Source organism: Neomonachus schauinslandi, chromosome 1 (assembly GCF_002201575.2).
Source record: "Neomonachus schauinslandi chromosome 1, ASM220157v2, whole genome shotgun sequence".
Lineage (NCBI taxonomy): Eukaryota > Metazoa > Chordata > Mammalia > Carnivora > Phocidae > Neomonachus > Neomonachus schauinslandi.
Window position 1 is genome coordinate 31642218 of NC_058403.1, and position 14705 is coordinate 31656922.

Here is a 14705-nt window from a genome sequence, read left to right on the forward strand (position 1 = left end):
ATAGCTGGAAGGGAAAAATGAAGGGGGGAAATCAGAGGGGGAGATGAACCATGAGAGACTATGGACTCTGAGAAACAAACTGAGGGTTCTAGAGGGGGGGGGTGGCGGGATGGGTTAGCCTGGTGATGGGCACGTACTGAATAGAGCACTGGGTGTTACACGCAAACAATTAATCATGGAACACTACATCAAAATCTAATGATGTAATGTATGGTGATTAACATAACATAATAAAAAAAATGTAAAAAAAAAACCCCTAATGATGCACTGTATGGTGATCAACATAACATAATAAAATAAAAAAATATAATATTCTTATCATTTATCTTAAAAAAATCTTTCAAAAAATTAAGAGTAGGATATATGTCAGTATACTAAATAACTTAGATGAAATGGACACAGTCCTAAAAAGACACACTATTAAAACTGACTCAAGAAGAAACAGAGAATTTTACAGATCTATAACATGCAAAGAGATTAGATTAGAAATTTTAAAATATCCCATGCCTCCCCAAAGTCCAAGCTCAGATGGCTTCACTTGTGAATTCTACCAAACATTTAAAGAAAAATTAATATCACCTTTTCAAAAAATCCTGTGAAAAAACAGAAAAGGATGAAAACTCCCTAACTCATTCTATGAGGTTAGCATAACTCTGATCCCTAAAACCAGACTACCAGATTAAGACATGATAAGAAAAGAAAATCACAAATGAACATCTCTTATAAAAGTAGATGTGAAAATCTTCAACAAAATGCTAGCAAACTGAATCCAGCAACATACCAAGAAAGAAGAAGAGGGAGGAGGAGGAGGAGGAGAGAAAAGGAGTCCTTCAAAATTTAAATTTGGAGTTTTGACCTAGCAATTCCACTCCCAAGAAAAATGAAAATATCTCAAGTGATCTCAGAGAAAACCATGAGAAGTAAAATTAAACTAGATGAAGTAGTTTTGGGAGCCATTAATGATCACTCAAACTTTTATAGTCATATTCCATCCCTTCATCGTATTTACCCTTATTTTTATACATACATAAGCTTTTCTTTCTTTAAAATTCTGGGAGACAGTTTCTTCTAACAGACCAAAATACACCCAAAATCTAGTGTGTGGCACTGATCTATTCACCAGCCTGATCATATTTGATCATATTCTTTTTTTTTAAAATCTTTTTCTTTTTCTTTTTTTTTTTTTCCTTTTTTCTTTCTTTCCCTTTCTTTTCCCCTGGTTTCAGGTCTCTTCTGATTTGTTTAGTGTATATTTTTCTGGGGTCATTGTTACCCTGTTAGCATTTTGTTCTCTCATTCATCTATTCACCTCTGGACAAAATGACAAGACGGAAAAAATCACCTAAAAAAAAAGAACAAGAGGCAGTAACAACTGCCAGGGACTTAATCAATACGGACATTAGCAAGATGTCAGAATTAGAGTTCAGAATGATGATTATAAAGATACTAGCTGGGCTTGAAAAAAGCATGGAAGATATTAGAGAGACCCTTTCTGGAGAAATAAAAGAACTAAAATCTAACCAAGTTGAAATAAAAAAGACTATTAATGAGGTGCAATCAAAAACGGAGGCTCTAACTGCTAGGATAAATGAGGCAGAAGAGAGAATTAGTGATATAGAAGAACAAATGATGGAAAATAAAGAAGCTGAGAAAAAGAGAGATAACTACTGGATCATGAGGGCAGAATTCAAGAGATAAGTGATACCATAAGACGAAACAATATTAGAATAATTGGGATCCCAGAAGAAGAAAGAGAGGGGCCGAAGTTATATTGGAGCAAATTATAGCAGAGAACTTCCCTAATTTGGGGAAGGAAACAGGCATCAAAATCCAGGAGGCACAGAGAAACCCCTCAAAATCAATAAAAATAGGTCAACCCCCCGACATCAAATAGTAAAACTTACAAGTCTCAGAGAAAAAGAGAAAATCCTGAAAGCAGCTCAGGACAAGAGATCTGTAACCTACAATGGTAGAAACATTAGATTGACAACAGACCTATCCACAGAGACCTGGCAGGCCAGAAAGGTCTGGCATGATATATTCAGAGCACTAAACGAGAAAAATATGCAGCCAAGAATACTATATCCAGCTAGGCTGTCATTGAAAATAGAAGGAGAGATAAAAAGCTTCCAGGACAAACAAAAACTAAAGGAATTTGCAAACACAAAACCAGCCCTACAAGAAATATTGAAAGGGGGCCTCTAAGCAAAGAGAGAGCCTAAAAGCAATATAGACCAGAAAGGAACACAGACAATATACAGTAACAGTCACCTTACAGGCAATACAATGGCACTAAATTCTTATCTTTCAATAGTTACCCTGAATGTAAATGGGCTAAATGCCCCAATCAAAAGACACAGGGTATCAGATAGGATAAAAAAACAAGACCCATCCATATGCTGTCTGCAAGAGGCTCATTTTAGACCCAAAGACACCTCCAGATTGAAAGTGAGGGGGTGGAAAACCATTTACCATGCTAATGGACACCAAAAGAAAGCTGGGGTGACAATCCTTATATCAGACAAATTAGATTTTAAACCAAAGACTGTAATAAGAGATAAGGAAGGACACTATATCCTACTTAAGGGGTCTATCCAACAAGAAGATCTAACAATTGTAAATATCTATGCCCCTAACATGGGAGCAGCTAATTATATAAGGCAATTAATAACAAAAGCAAAGAAACACATCGACAACAATACAATAATAGTAGGGGACTTTAACACCCCCCCTTACTGAAATGGACAGATCATCTAAGCAAAAGATCAACAAGGAAACAAAGGCTTTAAATGACACACTGGACCAAATGGACTTCACAGATATATTTAGAACATTCCATCCCAAAGCAACAGAATACACATTCTTCTCTAGTGCCCATGAAACATTCTCCAGAATAGATCACATCCTAGGTCACAAATCAGGTCTCAACCGGTACCAAAAGATTGGGATCATTCCCTGCATATTTTTGGACCACAGTGCTTTGAAACTAGAACTCAACCACAAGAGAAAAGTTGGAAAGAACTCAAATACATGGAGGCTAAAGAGCATCCTACTAAAGAATGAATGGGTCAACCAGGAAATTAAAGAAGAATTAAAAAAATTCATGGAAAGAAATGAAAATGAAAACACAACTGTTCAAAATCTTTGGGATACAGCAAAGGCAGTCCTAAGAGGAAAGTATATAGCAATACAAGCCTTTCTCAAGAAACAAGAAAGGTATCAAATACACAACCTAACCCTACACCTAAAGGAGCTGGAGAAAGAACAGCAAATAAAGCCTAAACCCAGCAGGAGAAGAGAAGTAATAAAGATCAGAGCAGATATCATTGAAACAGAAACCAAAAGAACAGTAGAACAGATCAACAAAACTAGGAGCTGGTTCTTTGAAAGAATTAATAAGATTGACAAACTCCTGGCCAGACTTATCAAAAAGAAAAGAGAAATGACCCAAATAAATAAAATCATGAATGAAAGAGGAGAGATCACAACCAACAACAAAGAAATACAAACAATTATAAGAACATATTATGAGCAACTATATGCCAGCAAATTAGATAATCTGGAAGAAATGGATGTATTCCTAGAGATGTAAAAACTACCAAAACTGAACCAGGAAGAAATAGAAAACCTGAACAGACCTATAACCACGAAGGAAATTGAAGCAGTCATCAAAAATCTCCCAACAAACAACAGCCCAGGGCCAGATGGCTTCCCAGGGGAATTCTACCAAACATTTAAAGAATAATTAATACCTATTTTTCTGAAACTGTTCCAAAAAATAGAAATGGAAGGAAAACTTCCAGACTTGTTTTATGAGGTCTCCATTACCTTGATCCCCAAACCAGACAAAGACCCCATCAAAAAGGAGAATTACAGACCAATATCCTTGATGAACATGGATGCAAAAATTCTCACCAAAATACTAGCCAATAGGAAACAAAGGACTGAAAGTACATTGAAAGGATTATTCACCACGACCAAGTGGGATTTATCCCTGGGCTGCAAGGTTGGTTCAACATCTGCAAATCAATCAATGTGATACAATACGTTAATAAAAGAAAGAACAAGAACCATATGATCCTCTCAATAGATGCAGAAAAAGCATTTGACAAAGTACACCATCCTTTCTTGATCAAAACTCTTCAGAGTATAGGGATAGAGGGCACATACCTCAATATCATAAAAGCCATCTATGAAAAACCCACAGCGAATATCATTCTCAATGGGGTAAAACTGAGAGCTTTCCCGCTAAGGTCAGGAACACGACAGGGATGTCCACTATCACCACTGCTATTCCACATAGTACCAGAAGTCCGAGCCACAGCAATCAGACAACAAAAAGAAATCAAAGGCATCCGAATTGGCAAAGAAGTCAAACTCTCACTTTTTGCAGATGATATGATACTTTATGTGGAAAACCCAAAAGACTCCACCCCAAAACTGCTAGAACTCATAACAGGAATTCAGTAACGTGGCAGGATAGAAAATCAATGCACAGAAATCAGTGGCATTCCTATACACCAACAACAAGACAGAAGAAAGAGAAATTAAGGAGTCGATCCCATTTACAATTGCACCCAAAACCGTAAGATACCTAGGAATAAATCTAACCAAAGAGGCAAAGAATCTGTACTCAGAAAACTATAAAATACTCATGAAAGAAATTGAGGAAGACACAAAGAAATGGAAAAATGTTCCATGCTCATGGATTGGAAGAGCAAATATTGTGAAGATGTCAGTCCTACGTAGAGCAATCTACACATTTAATGCAATCCCTATCAAGATACCATCCACTTTTTTCAAAGAAATGGAACAAATAATCCTAAAATATGTATGGAACCAGAAAAGACCCTGAATAGCCAGAGGAAGGTTGAAAAAGAAAAACAAAGCTGGTGGCATCACAATTCCAGACTTCAAGCTCTATTACAAAGCTATAATCATCAAGACAGTATGGTACTGGCACAAAAACAGACACATAGATCAATGGAACAAAATTGAGAGCCCAGAAATGGACCCTCAACTCTCTGGTCAACTACTCTTCGACAAAGCAGGAAAGAATGTCCAATGGAAAAAAGACAGTCTCTTCAACATATGGTGTTGGGAAAATTGGACAGCCACATGCAGAAGAATGAAACTGGACCATTTCTTTACACCACACAAAAAAATAGACTCAAAATGGTTGAAAGACCTAAATGTGAGACAGGAGTCTATCAAAATTCTAAAGGAGAACACAGGAAGCAACCTCTTCGACCTCAGCTGCAGCAACTTCTTTCTAGAAACATCACCAAAGGCAAGTGAAGCGAGGGCAAAAATGAACTATTGGGACTTCATCAAGATAAAAAGCTTTTGCACAGCAAAAGAAAGAGTCAACAAAACCAAAAGACAACCGACAGAATGGGAGAAGATATTTTCAAATGGCATATCAGATAAAGGGCTAGTATCTAAAATCTATAAAGAACTTATCAAACTCAACACCCAAAGAACAAAGAATCCAATCAAGAAATGGGCAGAAGACATGAACAGACATTTTTCCAAAGAAGACATCCAAATGGCCAACAGACACATGAAAAAGTGCTCAACGTCGCTCGGCATCAGGGAAATCCAAATCAAAACCTCAATGGGATACCACCTCACACCAGTCAGAATGGTTAAAATTAACAAGTCAGGAAATGACAGATGTTGGCGGGGATGCGGAGAAAGGGGAACCCTCCTACACTGTTGGTGGGAATGCAAGCTGGTGCAGCCACTCTGGAAAACAGTATGGAGGTTCCTCAAAAAGTTGAAAATAGAGCTACCATACGATCCAGCAATTGCACTACTGGGTATTTACCCCAAAGATACAAATGTAGTGATCCAAAGGGGTACATGCACCCTGATGTTTATAGCAGCAATGTCCACAATAGCCAAACTATGGAAAGAGACAAGATGTCCATCAGCAGATGAATGGATAAAGAAGATGTGGTGTATATATACAATGGAATATTATGCAGCCATCAAAAGGAATGAAAACTTGCCATTTACAATGACATGGATGGGACTGGAGGGTATTATCCTGAGTGAAATAAGTCAATCAGAGAAAGACATGTATCATATGATCTCACTGATATGAGGAATTCTTAATCTCAGGAAACAAACTGAGGATTGCTAGAGTGCTGGGGGGTGGGAGGGATGGGGTGGATGGGTGACAGACACTGGGGAGGGTGTGTGCTATTGTGAGCACTGTGAATTGTGTAAGACTGTTCAATCACAGACCTGTACCTCTGAAACAAATAATACATTATATCTTAAAAAAAAGACGATAGTAGGAAGGGAAAAATGAAGGGGGGGAATCGGAGGGGGAGACGACCCATGAGAGACTATGGACTCTGAGAAACAAACTGAGGGCTCTAGAGGGGACGGGTTAGCCTGGTGGTGGGTATTAAAGAGGGCACGTTCTGCATGGAGCACTGGGTGTTATACGCCAACAATGAATCATGGAACACTGCATCAAAAACTAATGATGTATGGTGATTTACATAACATAATAAAATTTAAAAAAAAGATCACTGAACTTTATGGAGTGGTTTACTTTAAAAAGATCAGCTATAAAGGGAGGGCTGGGCCAACAGCAGGAGGGACAGCAGGCTGAGAGAGTGGTGCCTGGGCCTGTCACCGAGCCTGAGTCCGAGGCACTGGAGGTGGACCAGCCCTGGCCCCTGCCCCTACAGCATGGCCAGGTGGACTTTTGAGCCGTGACCCAGAGCCTGGCCAAGGATGACATCAAGCAGCTGATGGAGACCATCGAGAAGGTCTGGAGATGGGAGAAGCACTGGGTGACTGTGGGCGACACTTCGCTTCATTTATGTTCAAGGTGCCAGTGGTGGACCCCAGGAGGAGGAGCGACAAAGGGGAAGTGGCAGGGCTGAGAGATACTGAGGCCTGGAGCGGCAGGGCATGGGTGCCAGTCCCCAAGGGGTGGCCTCCTCATCCTGCCAGATCTCAATGATGAGAACAGTAACCAGAGTTTCCATTCGGAAGGCTCCCTGCAGAAGTGCACTGAGCCCAGCCCTGGAGGCACCCCCTGCCCAGCCACCCTGTGTCACCTGTGGGACCACTGGCAGAGGTCCCACAGGGTTCTCAGCCCCCGAGGCTGGGCCAAGAGAGAGATCCTGGGGGCATAACTGCAGGCAGCAGTGATGAGCTCTCAGTGCTGTCCAAGGAGGAGCTTGTTCCAGAACTCCTGGAGGCTGAGGCCCCCGAAGCTTATCCCATCTTTGAGCCGTGCCACCTCTCCCGGAAACAGCCCAGGTTGACACAGAGGACTCATCGCATCTGCCCAAATGTCCCTGAGCCCTGAGAAGCTGGCCTGCCTGTCTTGTCACCCCAGAAGCCCCTTTGGCTTTTCTCATATAAAGACCCTTTTGTTAAAAAAAATTAAAAATTAAAAAAAAAGAAAGATCAAGTGTATAAATTGATATTCTTTTAAATGTCAAAATCTCATTCAAATTTAAATCGCCTATATAGTGGATAGTAATTAAGCAGCCCATAGATTTCTGGCTACGCTCTTCACATTAAGCAAAATCCTTTTTGTTGTTACTGTTTTTAATTTGTTTGTTTGATTTTGAATAATGGTAAAGTGAAGGCCAAAAAGAGATTTTACTTTTACAAAATCAAGTTTTTGGTTCCTTTAAGTTCCCAATTATTTTAGGATAACATTTCTTACAATTCTTTCCATATATGATTTTTGGTGAGTATTCATTTCATTCCTGTTCAATTCAGCTGTTTGAAGATGAGGTCTATTTTTACATCTTGACTTTGTTTTTTCAATGACTTTGTTCTTTCAACAAAGCTATATAAAAGCTAACTATCCAGTGATTATTTCTAATTAAAGGGTTCTGATTTACAAAAAAACCCAAAAAAACAAAAAAACAAAAACAACCAAACAAAAAACAAACAAAACTTGTGGGAAATTAAAAGGAGAGTGTGGTGTGCCCTTTGCATACATGTCTGTACTAGTTCCCATTTCTGGGAAAATCATTTAAAGTACAGTATGTGTAACCTGTTTTTCTAGTAATTACAAATCAAGACATATGTCTTTGCAACAAGAAGAAGCTAGCTGCCATTTTAAACATTCCTCTGCCCCTGCCGAGTTAATTCCATTACACAAAAATCCTGACAAGGTAATTTTGAACGGAGCATCCTCCTGCTAGATCTTCCTTTTGCTGCATTTCTTCCTTTTAAATTGCAGGACTGCTCACCAGAAATGGAAGCATCCCATTAAACTGTTAGGTTTACTTTCCTTTAATACTTAAACCATGCCAGAAAGTCATAGAGGAAAAAAAATCTGCACAATGTCTAGACAAATTATATTTCCCTTTTCTGTTCTCTTGCTTTAGTTGATGTAATTCATCAACTAAAAAGGTTTATGGATGCTCATTGATTATAAATTTGACAGATTAATTTCACACATTTAAATTTGAATACACAGAACATAACTATCACACAGATTGAAGAGAACTGAAGCTATTTCTAAATTAGTCAATCTACTACTGTACTATGTAGAAAGAGTTAAGAATCAATATTAACTTTTCAACTTGTACCACTGAATAACATAAGTATGCAGTTTGCTTAACTAACAAACTATTTTCCTAAGTCTCTATCTATAACAAAAGTATGAGAAAAAAAAGTGTGAGACCAGAGCAAAAGTACACTGAGATAATCTAGCTAACTGAATGTGTTATTTTCTTTATGTTCAGACTGTAGCATTCACTATTCTCCAAACATTTAGCTAGTTGATACTAGATATGAAGTACTGTTCTGAGTCCTTGAGATAAATTGTTAAGGATTTAGTGGGAGAGACAGCCAAATTGCTAAGTTCTATGAGAAATGCTATAGTAGATGTATGATTAAAGTAGACATAAAGAGGAAGAGAAATTAATTCCAACTAGTTGAATCTGAAAGAATTAATTTCACAGAGAAGAATATGCAAGCATACACACCACACATAAATGCACACAGGCACACAAAAATAATTTCCAATCTGAGAAACCAGACTTGGAGTAGTCATGTGATTGCTTACTCTGTTATGAAGTGATGGGAAACACAATATGGTTGTATCTAATGATCTTTTACCTGCTTAATCCCTCAACTCAAGTGTGTGGACATAGAAAGGCTAGGGTAAAGGCAGACGGTTCTTTTATACCTGGTTAAATAATTCTGATTTATCCAGTCAACAGGAAGTTAATAGTTAGCTCAGAAAGGTTTTAGGGAGAGGGTTATGGTGGCAGTGTGGGGGATGCACCAGAAGTTAGGTTCCGAAGGAAGAAAAAATAAGTTATTGCCATAGTCTAGGAAAGGCGGTGTAATACCACAACTGCTATCACTACTACTACTAAAACCATCACCACTAGTGGAGAGAATTGACTGAGTACTGACCACGTGCCAGGGACTCCCCTAAACTTTTAGCAGGTACAATCAGACTTGATCCTCACCACAGTTTATATGGCAAGGAGAATGATGGGGAATAGTTCGAACTTCTTATTTTCCTCATTCTTTCTTTCACCCTGTACTGCCACTTGATCTCATCCAGATATCCAGGCTCTTGCCTTCTTCATCTTATCTCAGTCAACTTCCTCCTGATCTTTCCTGTTCCTCTGCCTTCCAAAGGCTTGATCTACCATCTGTACTGCTCTCATACCAGTATCCTTGATTACTCTGCACCTCTGTCATTCCACTGGAGATGCCTAGTAGCATCCCCACATTAGATCAGTGCTAAATCCCCCATCTCTGCTCTGCAATTATACAACTGAGTACGCTGGCTTGTATCACTTAAATATGTTGACTGGCACAATAACAATTCAAGGTTTCCAATCATACCACCCTTTATACCTTTGTCATCAGTCCTGCTTCTTATTTCCTAGCCTATTTTGATGCATTTGCCACAACTCATGAGTCATCTACTCCAACAGGTAATGGACACCACTGCAACAGAGTGAATTTTGGAGTCATTGGCATATAGATCGCAGTGGAAAGAAAGCATGTGAGTGAATGGAATCACCATTTTCATAAATGTAATTTATTTTCAAAAACACTACCCACAAATAGCATTTCCAAAAATACTACCCATCAGAGTAGTATTACCAAGGTTCAGTTCTACACTTTAAATCTAAGAACTCAGAAAATCCATTTCCCATTCATACAACATCCACAGTATTTAAATTTTTATTTAATGGGTAGAAGACGTTGTTTATCATCTCAGAAGAAATGCTCACAAAATTAATCTTTTGATCTCAGATTTAAACCATTGTTAGACACGATTCATTAACAGAGTGGGTCTTAAAACAAAGACCTAGCATCTTTTTGAAAAGAATTAGGTGCTTTTATGAAAGTGCAAACATCCTCCTCTTACTACTCACCTTATTTTTAGCATGGGCTTTTCAACCATAAATGTATTCTCCTTGGGGTTTAGTCCTTCTTAGGAATATAAAAGACTCAAGATAACAGAATGTTGACAGGACAGAATTCACCCAAGGAAAATAACATATTTTCCACTGTAGATGTCTAGGGAGGCTCATGATTCAGTATCACCCAACTTTTTAACCTCTCATGTCACTGTTCCTACTGCGTCATTTGTGTCCTTGTATATACCAATATCTGAATTTGCCTCTATTTTTTCTAATTCTGACATTTCCTAGTCAATGTGCTAGTCTGTAGGTTTGTCTTTCCGTTTGTAAAGGAAATCAATGACCAGAAGAGAGTTTCAGGGCATTCAGGGCAGTTGCCTCAGACCAACCAGAAAACTAGAGTTTCTCTGAGTAATAGAATTTTTTAAGACTCCTCTATTTGCACTCTGTCTTCAGACCATTTTTTTTCTGGATTCATACAAAGGGTTCTTTGTTCCTAGGTACTTTCAATTTTGGCAAAAAGGAACTGATTTCTTTTCTCATGTATTCACATGAGCTGGGCAATCAGGAAGCCATGATATGGTGGTGGATCTGTTAAACTTCTAGTTTCATTAATTTTTCCCTTTTATACCTGCTTCTGGAGGAGTTTGTCTTCATGATCCTCAATATAAGATCAGAACACTACATAGAATGAATGAGGAATTTTACCTTCAAAGTTTAAGAAAATTCTTTAACCTACAGAATAACACACGTTCTACTATTTGTCTTTTTTTTCTTGTCTCTAACAGGTAGTGAAAGTACACACTTAAATGATGTTACTTTGGGCTTATAAAGGGAGGACAATAACCTTTTAGAACCCACCAGTTTGTAAGTCAAGAGGCTTCTATATCTACTTAAGCGGCAAACAAGTCTGTGGGACACCACGAGCAATTGCAATATATATTTCACGGCAGAGAGTTAATGGAAATGCCTCAGGTATTAAGCTAAAAAGTGAATCATTATGTCAATTAAAAACATTAATTGAGGTAATTACAAGGAGATCATAGTTTATACAGAATTTAGTTATAATTTATACAATTATCCTCAGTTATACAGAAAAAATAATGAAGCTGTTTATCTAAAGTATTTACCCAACTGAAAATCACAACTACTGAGAGGCTACATTTATACAGTTAAAATACCAATTTGAACTCGACCTGCCACAAGCCTACTTGTAAGGTAATGAATTCCCCGAGGACAAGGTGGTTTGGAGAGAATACAAGACTTCTAAAAAAGCGACACTTTGCCAAATCAGATTCCTTAATTGTGACTTTGTTTGAAACAAGTCTCATTTAAGTGTAATTGCTAACATCTAGCACTAACCTCCTCTGGTTGTGGAGCCAGAAGGCATTTCTGTACATATAAAATATGAGATCTGGTTCCTGATTTTCTGAAGCTGAATAAATGGACTCAAATTTCATTTTTAGATCAATGCAAGCAAGGAATAAAACATGAAATTAAAAGGAGGAGATAGCATTCTGTATACAAACTTTTTTGGTTTCTTTGCATTCACAGAATATAAATAAGATTAGGATCTGTTTGCTGGTGTGTTTTGGTGGTTTCAAATATTGGTTTTGAGCAGTCTCGAGAACAGACTTCCTTTGTTTGAATTCTGGCTTTATCACTTATACAGCTATGTGATCTTCATCATATTGGTTATTCTCTTTGCCTCAGTTTGTCTATCTGTAAAATGTAATTGTGAAAATAATACCACCCATGTGGACCTTATAAAGTTAAGTGTTCTAATAGCTGTAAAACACCAAGAATAGTGTTTGGCCCAAACCAAGCACTATATAAGTGCCAACTATTATTATTGGTACAGGAAAATGAAGTATAATTTGGGAGTAGGCATAGTCATCAGGGGTCCAAAGGAATAAGCAAAGGTCAGAGAAAAGATTCTACTTGACTACAATCTCTCTCCGCTTTGTATCTGGTTTCAGAAGACCGATATCCCAAGAGGGTCATTTGCTTACTTTGCTGATTCTCCAGATAATATTTTTTGTTTCTGGAAATCTATCTTGGGATTTCAACACATAAATTGGAATCCAAGGTGTGTCTGGGTGTGCTTTACTTATAGTCTCCCATGATAGAAGTCTCACTATACATTTAACAGTACTTGCAGATTTGAGACCTAGTTTCCACTTCAAAAAAGGAGACAAACTTCAGAAAGGTAGGAATTTAAATAAAATATCTTCTTTTCTTAAACCTGATCTATAATTTTTAGGATGGAATAGTGGTCTTCCTGCATATGGAAAGGCACAAATGATTTTATAATAATACACCCACTCACACATTTGCCATTATAAATCAGTAATGTATTGCACTATTTAACATGTATTTTATTGCCTTCAACCTTTTTTTGGCCACGTAAATTGAAAAATACTGCAAGTTTTGACATGTCATCATTAAACATCAAGCTAGAGCCCTTTCTTCCCCCTACAAAAATCCATTTATATATATCAATGAATCGCTATTTAAGATGTATTTCTTCAGACACCAGTCATATCATGTCCTCTGTGTTACTATAAGATTACCTCTTTATTTATCTGTGCTGTTAAGTTAATTATAAAAATGCTTGCAGTGAGCAAACATTTTGCTTGCCTAGTCAGCATCTTAAACTAGATTAATCTTCTAGCAACACTTAATGGAAACTAAATCACACATCAACATGCTATAACAATGTAACGATGAAACAGCAAATGAATCACTCAATTAACTCCTTGATAAATATCCAAAACATACTTTGCTCCTATAATTTGTAAAATCAAAATAAGCCTTTCTATTTTCTTTCTGCATTTTAAAAACGCCTCAATTCTGGAAAATAAATATCAAGAAATGCATTTGGTTGTACACGGTTTAAAAAAAGCTACTTAATTCAATAACTGGTTAGGGGTGCCTGGGTGGCTCAGTTGGTTAAGCGTCCCACTCCTGATTTCAGCTCAGGTCATGATCTTAGGGTTGTGAGATCAAGCCCCATGTTGGGTTCCTTGCTCAGCTGGGAGTCTGCTTGAGATTCTCTCTTTCCCTCTCCCTCTGCACCCCCCTGCCACAGCTTGCTCTCGCTCTCTCTCAAATAAATAAATAAATCTTTTTAAAATTTCAATAACTGGTTAAACTTCCAAACAAAGAGGGAACCATATTTGATATATGACACCATATCACATGTAATGTCAACATTCACAGAAAATATATAGTCAATCATTAAAATTAGATAGCTACAAATACATATATATACATAAACTGAAGTTGGTTCATTTTCTGTCTGCATGTGAACTGTTTCCAAAATATCTTTGTTATTACTGGATTGGTGGTTAATGTTGACCTTATTTCAAGGGTTCCAATTATCAAATATCCATGATCCTGATGGTTCAAATTTTGTTTCATTCTAAATGCCAGATTTACTCACTTTTTGCCCAACATATCAAGTAAACCATGAAAATGATTATCTAAGCCTCAGTTATTTTAATAATCTAGAATTTGCCAGTTTTATTAATATAAACATATGTAGGGTTATAAGAAGATCCTAAAAATTTTGTGTGTGTGTGGCAATTTTTTATTTACATTGTAGTTAGTCAATGTATAGTATAATATTGGTTTCAGGAGTAGAATTTAGTGATTCATCACTTACAACGCCCAGTGCTCATCACACCAAGTGCCCTCTTTAATACCCATCACCATTTAGCCTAAAAAATTTCTATCAACATGGTAATTTTTTATCAAAAAGCACATTATACTGGGGCTAGAAATACCAAGTTATACCAGTCATGGCTTTTTGTTCTTAATAAGTGTACAATCCACCTGGGATGTGGCAGCTCTATATAACGATCTTAAATAGCACTATAAAGTAGGATACCCTAAGATACCTACAAATGGTGGGAGTGATGGCCTTCAGAGTAAATGGATTGGGGGCCCACTGAGGATTTCTGGAGTTGGTGATACTTGAGCTGAGCCTGAAGGAAGAGGGAAACTTTAGTCACCAGATTAAAAAAAGAAAAATAATTTCAGGCAAATTGTGGAATACTCTTTGGATTCCATTTATGATGGTGACACCCAAGACAATAGTATGAGATATTGTAATATATGCGCTCTCAAAAAGTTTGGGATGGAATCCAAACATTCCCACCTTCAGGTTTCAGTAAGTTTTAATTCCTAAATTCCTCTTTTAAGAAGAGTTTAGTTATGTGATATTGGCCTAATGTCTTGATGATCGTATGAGAATATAAATCCTTTATACATGAAATACATTTACTTTTTTAAAACTTTTATAAATGGGAGTTCTGAGCA

General features: G+C 37.4%; 1 protein-coding gene and 1 pseudogene across 1 annotated transcript in view; one reads left to right on the forward strand and one right to left on the reverse strand.

Annotated features, from left to right (window-relative positions):
* LOC110571178 overlaps positions 1–7329 on the forward strand; it is a 31663-nt pseudogene extending 24334 nt beyond the window's left edge.
* The window catches only part of ROBO1 (roundabout guidance receptor 1), a 967818-nt gene that overhangs the window by 709200 nt on the left and 243913 nt on the right, over positions 1–14705 (reverse strand). The gene's annotated exons all lie outside the window — the stretch shown is intronic.